Source organism: Polyodon spathula, chromosome 26 (genome assembly GCF_017654505.1).
Source record: "Polyodon spathula isolate WHYD16114869_AA chromosome 26, ASM1765450v1, whole genome shotgun sequence".
Lineage (NCBI taxonomy): Eukaryota > Metazoa > Chordata > Actinopteri > Acipenseriformes > Polyodontidae > Polyodon > Polyodon spathula.
This window is the reverse complement of record NC_054559.1, coordinates 9,198,680-9,206,280: the sequence shown is the minus strand read 5'-3', so window position 1 is coordinate 9,206,280 and position 7,601 is coordinate 9,198,680.

The window sequence follows — 7,601 nt, the reverse complement described above, 5'->3', positions numbered from 1 at the left end:
TAGGAGAGTTGCTTTAGGTTAATATCCCTTTTTAGAGTTTGATTTGTTTTTTTGCTTTTTTCAATATGTATTTAATAAAACCTAAAAAAGTAAATTGTCCTGTGTGTGTCAGTTCATGCTTACCTTATATATATTTATATATATATATATATATATATATATATATATATATATATATATATATATATATATATATATATATATATATGGTTAACTTGTTTTGTTGAGACTGGAGCGCACCAGATTCTCCACCCCTCCTGATTTTACACAATGAACTGGTCCGAGCCTGTGAATAAAACTGTTAAATCAAAAAAATCTTGGATTACAAAGTTTGAATATAATACAAACTAAACATTTATTAAAGCATTAGAATAAATGAAAATTGCCACCACTATAGTCTGACCTGTTTACATAATTCTATGGGTGTCTTGTTGTGATCAAATGTTATCGTCTATTAAAGGCACCGGGCCCTGTTTTGTAAACCCTATTTGGGCACCTTCAGTAACTATCAATAATCTCATTAGCACAGACATCCCCCGCCTCTTGGTTTATGTCAGATTTTACAACGTTTCTGTAGAATTTCATATGACAAAGACAAAGCACAGAACTGAAGCATTACCTGTCATTCATGTTACTATAGCAAACTTTGCTAATATCAGGAAGGAATAAGCGATTTAAAAAGTCTGTTTTGTCACATGTCTGTTTTCCAGGCATATCTTTTCATTTTAGCGCCAATTTCAAAATAATACATTAACTATCTCAAAACTGTAAACACATTTTTGTTTTTGTTTTAGCTTCTGTTCCTAATTGAACATACACACGCTGTCAGTAATAAACGTCTTTCCTAACAGTGATTGCATATTAAAGAATATATCCTATTTTTACACTATTTCTGTCGAATGTTTTGGTAAATAATTATAATAAATATATTATTTCACCTAGCTTATTATATAGCGAGATTACAGAATAGTTAAGATCAGAGTATAATTAAATATGAATAGGAGTCATTAAAAAAAAAAAAACTCATCAGCTGATTGAAATTATTATCATGCTTAATATTGTATTTTTTTAATAGTTATCAATGCAGTATTACATCATAACAAATCGTTTGTGCATATAGAGTTTTAAAACACAAAAAGCCCATATTTTCAGATTTGATTTTTGTCTTAACTGATATCCTATTTTCATCCCTTGCTTAGCGCTATAATATATTGCAGTAAACCCATGCCTGGTTTAAATGGAGCATAGGACTATAAAATAATTACACTGATTTCTATTTATTTTTACTCTGTCAACCCCATAGGATTCAGCCCCCGATTTCATTCTGTTATTAAATATCTAACAGCGAGTGTCTGCAGCCCAGCTAGTCCCCGCTAATTATCACCTTATGAAAAGTGTTTCATTATGACTTTTTCCTTTTGATTAATTATCGACAGAATGCTGACCAGGAACAAAAAGCGAAATTAATCACTGACCCTGTCTGGATACCACAGACACTTCATCATATATCTTTTTACTATTAAAAACACAGACCAGAATTTTAATAGAAAATACTAGGTAGCCAGAAACATTTCAGACTATTAATGCCCAGGTTATGCCATTAAAGTTATCCATTATTGTGCACTTCAATTTCAACATTCAAGCTTATTTATTATTATTATTATTATTATTATTATTATTATTATTAGTTATAAGTAATACTATATTATATTAGCATTATTATTAATTATTATCCTACTTCTGGTATTAATTAAAGCTAGTAGAAGCAATAGGCTACACCTTAGATCCACTGATTGGGATTCACTGACTGAGAATGAAATTCAATAAAACTATACAAAACAAACAAATACTCAAGCAAACATAGGTTCTACTCTTCTATTGTCTTATACATGTTTCTTGCAGTGTTAGAGCCACCACTGACTGACCCAATGGCCCACTAACAACATACCAGTTCTGTGTTGCAATTCTGATTTTGAAAAGTAATATAAATAAGTGTTTCTAAAAATAACATGGTCTCCGAGGTGAGCTTAATTAACAAAAAGGGTGTGACAGGCAGCAGCGTGGACCTCAACCACCCGTCTTTCATTTTGTACCGAACATACCTCCTTGGTTTTTTGACGTAGTGTGAACATTGTGGTTGTGTTGGTTGACATAACATTTGAATGACTGTGTCAGAGCTGTTTGTTTAATATGTAGACATTTCTTCTCATATAGTGCAGGCCTAGTGACTGCCCAAAATCTAGCAATAAGCCAGTGGTTATTATATTAACAGAACGTTTCATTTTTAAATTACATATGCACTCATTTATGATTTTGTCTTACGATGTGTTTGCATATGGAAAACTGGACTAGGGTAAACCAAATCTAAATCTAAAAAGCATGATGCAACTACCCATGTCTTCCACTTTTATGTTTTCCAAAATGTTCCTCAAAGTGCAGATTCTAAAAGTGTACGTCATGTTTTGTGTGTGTGGTAGGCTCACAGCTGAAATTTTTTATTGATTAAAAGATATGTAAAACTGTGTACATTATATTTATAAGCCTTTTAAAGAAAAAACATATACTATCCGTTATTTTGTAAGGTCACACAGCAAATTTTGAATCCACTGAAGTGAAATTAACTTTGAAGGCTTTTCCACATCAGGGGGTCAAGATACCAAACAAGGCTATGGTAATTCATTTAGTCAAACAGTGGTCTTATGTTTCTATTACAAGTGATGCAGTCTAGACTGTTTTTCTTGATTGTGTCTATTGCATGGCTATGTTATAATGAATCACTGCATTCAACTTTATATATTTTTTTCCCCTTTCTTACTTTTTCTAATGCTCTTTGTGCATTATACAGTACAGCTTGAGCATTTAGACATAATTCAAGTTAATTTTGACATTAATTGCATGAAACATGACCTTGTGTTGTGTTTTAACATCAACAATATTTTACACTACTTTGTACTTTGCATTCTTTAGAGACCAGTGTGCACCCCAATTGTGCTTTGAAAGTACTGTATCCTCCCTTTCCAATGTTATGAGTACAAAAACAAATCAATAAAATTGTTACTAAATTGTGGGCCGAACAGAATACAATCATTACAAACTGAAATAAAGGTTTGTTGGCTTTTTCTGGTAAAGAGCGAATACAATATTTTGTTTGCTTTTTCAATCCTGTCATTCCTTTAGTTTATTGAACTCCTCGCCGTTTCTCTCCCCCTAAAACAAAAGCTAGAAATGCAGTCCAATATAAAAGCCACTCACATTTTGACAGGTTCATTTTCCTCAGCTTTTATCACTGTTGCTTTATAAGCAGAGCTCATTTGCCACTGGAACTACTAACCACTTGACAACGATTTAGAAATTTCTGTGGAAACAAGCTTTTTTTCCGACCCCTACTTCCCAAGGAATCTGAGCCCTCCAAGTTAATGAATCGTGAAGTGTGAAAACTTCCTGAGTTGGGATGAGTTAAATAGTGTTTCCAGATGTAAGGCTCTATGTTGGCTATCAGTGTCTGTTGGAACCCCCACCTGCATCAACCAATGAATCCCAAGTTTTGTTGACTGCAAGTCTTTATCCAACTTTATTTTATACAGACTGTTATAAATCAGGACTCAAAAAACACATACAAGTACATATTCAAATTGAGGACCTTGCCTTTACCAAAATACCTAATCCTGTGTGGAATTAGAGGGAAAACAGGATGGTGGTGTGCAATATAAGTGACATTATCCAGTGTATAAATTCAAATCAGTGACATTAACTAGTGTTCTGATTGGCTGTATTGACTAAGAAGTTTAACAGCTGTATTGGCAAGTCTGTTACACAGTGTGTTTTAGTGTCTGTTTATCTGTGAAGTGGTAAACTTGCTTTTTCCGCAGTGATACATTCTATTAACCTACATAGATAAATAATAATAATAATAATAATAATAATAATAATATAATAATAATAATAATAATAATAATATATCATATTACCTGTTTTTTAAAAGAAAAACTGCATTTGAATGGGGACTCCTCAAGTTAAGCAACACCTGTATCACTTTAAGGTCTTTGTTTGCTTTTGCTTGAACTGGATTTTGTTCAAGAGGTTCCAGTCATACAGGTCAAACCCAACACTGCAGGACTCAAAACATGAGATATATGCTGTATTCGCTGTTCACCTGAAGCTAATTAACTATTAGTGAAAACTTCAAGGGTGTATTAACCTTTTACATTTTATCCAGGGATTATGTGCTGATCCTCGACAGTTGGATCCAGTTGTATTATAAGTGAAAGTACTTTCTTCAGCAGGACTATATCTTTAAAGGGAGCAGAGTGTGAACACATTCTTACTACAGACACTCAAAGAGTCTGTATATCTCCTTGTGAAATGCCGAAGAAGCGTTTTCCCAATAGAAAACCTTTTCAATTACATTAGCACATTGCTAGTACAGACATATTTCCTATACAGTAGCACAGACTATTTTCAAATACATGGAATAGTTTTTTGTTAGTATAATTCAACAGACCTCATTCTCCAGAGCTTAAAAAAGAGCCTTTGGGAAAGATTCCTCCTCAGATGGAAATAACTCGCCCAAGTTTTTCTTTATTTTTTTTTTTAAAGAAGGTATTGTAGTAAGGATTCACAATCTGCCAGTGTATTTGATTTGTTTTCTGTTGATCGTTGAAAAATTATCCAAAAAACACTTTAAAATAAAAATACATAATAACAATGTTATTAATTGAAGAAAAATAAAACAATATACAAGTACAATAATTTTACACTGGTGTAGGCTCAATCAAAAACATATAGCACAGCTATAAACAACTTACTTGTTTTATTGCGCTATTCAATCAAACTTTCAGACAGGACAGCCCTGAAAAAGTGTAATTCAAACTGTAGCCATACGTTTTCTTTGAAGCTTCACAATAGTGATCTTAATAACCATCCCTGTTGATTTTTTTTTTATCAAGCAGGGCACCAGGTGAATCTCATAAATCAAGTTGGAGATTTATTTTTCTTATAAGTGAACTGAGTGCTTTATAGCAATTGCTTTATTTATGGTACTGTACACACAGTAAACCAAACTTACATTGTAAGATCCCAGGATATCTGATGTAAGTTATGCCTTGTCTTGGAATGAGGACCTCTATAGCACTCATTGGAAAATGTATAAAACAGATAACTAAATAAGCCCAGGCCAAAGTTTAGTATAATTCTTATCTATGTGTGCCACTAAAAAGCCCACTTGAGGGGGTCTAAGAAGATTGTTTTTGCTCGGTTTCAAATGAAAACCATGTTTCGATTCTCACTGCTTTATTTTAAAGGTGCTGTTTGTAGATTACATTTTAATATCATGGCTTTCATTAACTGAAATTGAAATACACATTCTGTTAAGTGTCACTCACTCCAAACCACACAGTTCTAGCTATAAAGATCTGAAACAAGAAAAAAAAAATGTACATTGTATCTGGAATGTAAGAAAATCACAGTATCAGCTTACATTCTCTTTCTATATTTAAGATATGCCTCCAAATATGAAGGCTGACAGAAAATGAAAAAACCTAAAGGGAAAACTGGTTTGAAGGGCTAATTTTCACTGTTAACCTTCAGTGAGCTGCCACATGATTTCTGCTGTGTTGTTTATTAAGAATCTCGATCAGGAAGCTTTATTCTGAACATGCTCTGCATTTTAAACCATACTTAATTGATACTTAATTGATAATTTCCCATTACCTGTAATCAAGATTGTCATTTTAGATATTGTATTTCCAACAGTCCCCATACTTGCTTTTATTTAGCACTTGACTTTCACTGCCTTTGGGAATGGCCTTTTGAAAAATCCTATGGCCTTGGTTAGATAATGGCAAATAATGTATTTCAATAATAACATAAAACTAACAGTAACTCAAAAGGAATTATTCAACTCTTAATTCTATTACAGTGGTTCTCGCAAGACCAAACAACTGATTGTGAAAGATAAAACAGCTTAAGAATTAAAATTTATGTGTGGCCAACGACTACAATTGGCGATTAGCAGATCTTTTAGTACAGATTCAGTAATGGTTAACTGTTGTTGGCTTATCTTTCCTCCTGTAAGTAAATGGTATTATTTAAATATGCCACGTATGAATATCTCATGCCTGGGACAGGAAGTAACCTAGGGCTGGCAGAGCTCCACAGAGAATGCACTACTTCTGCTCTAAAAGAGCCAGGCTCCATTAGCGGAGCCACAGGAGACGCCTGTACACCACGTCACACATACACCAGGAACCGTAAAACACAATTTTAGATAATATGTAAACACACTATTATATCAGCAGTCAGCCAGGCTACAAACATGTGTCCCATCAGACACTACACTTTATATACTAATATGGGAACCCAAGCAACAGAATTTGGACTTGTTTAGTCATGTAAACAGTGTGCAACAATAATCCAACAAAGAAAGTCTTCAGTTTGTTTCATAAGTGGTATCATAGTGTGACCCTGGGTGTTGTTAGTAGTCATTTATAAAACATCTTAGATTTAACAGTCATGTAAGAATGTTTTGGGACTATGTCCTAGAAAGTGTACCTTTTACTACATCATGTTTAATTTGTACATATAGTAAGTATGTGACAGTGCTTTAAATGCAGATGTGGGTCAAGTAAAAAAAAAAAAAAAAAAAAAAAAACACGGCCTGGTCTGCGGTAGAGCCATGATTTTTTTTCTCAACCAAGGCTATTAATGTGGTGTAAATAGACTGTAAAGAGGGTAGAACATATTTGTTTAAAAGATAATGAATTACATTTCATTTTTGACTAATTGCACAGTTGAATAGTACTTAACTTAAAGGTTTTAAAATAAGAGTTACAATAATAATACTGACACCAGTTCCCAGCAGAGAAGCCAGCCCAGCACTTACACAGTGCCCTTAATCTGGCGTAAATAATAACATCTCTGTTCACACTTCCTTCTCAAGCCAATTCTCTAATTATTTATTCTGGAATCACATGACTGAGCCTCATAAGTCATATCTGCATGTATCAGTTGCCTAGTGATTGGCATTTCCAAGCGTCTGCTATAACCGCTGAATAAAAGAGCATTGAAATAGTAAGTCACCCCCATGAGGTCATGGTTTTGTAAAATGAATGCTTGCACAGGCCAGGAGGTGTTTGTTACTGCTGCTGTTGCTCATAGAATATGTGCATTTAACAGCAACTGTGAACAAACCAAACAAGACTGGAAATTCTCGAAGATGGTTCCATTCTGTTCCTGATCTTCTTAAATATTAATCCAGATTGGTTCAACGTGGTTAGTTTGCACTTCATGTGGCTGTTGAAAGAGATTAATTATGCCAGAACTTTTAAACTGTACATCGCTGATGGCAGGTCATTTTAAAACCGTTTGCTGTACGATTTTATTTGATTTATAGGGCTCACTGGTATTTGAAGAGGTGTAGTATGGCCTTTTTGAAAATGAATCACAGTGATTGGTGCAATTTTGCTTTTTTTTTTCGTTTTTCATGAGTATTAAACACAAAAATGAAATACACAAATGAAAATGTTGATGTAATTGTTTAGTCTCTGTCGAACTTCATAAGGCAGTCATTGTTTGTTATTATATTGAGTGTTTTATTTTTTGCC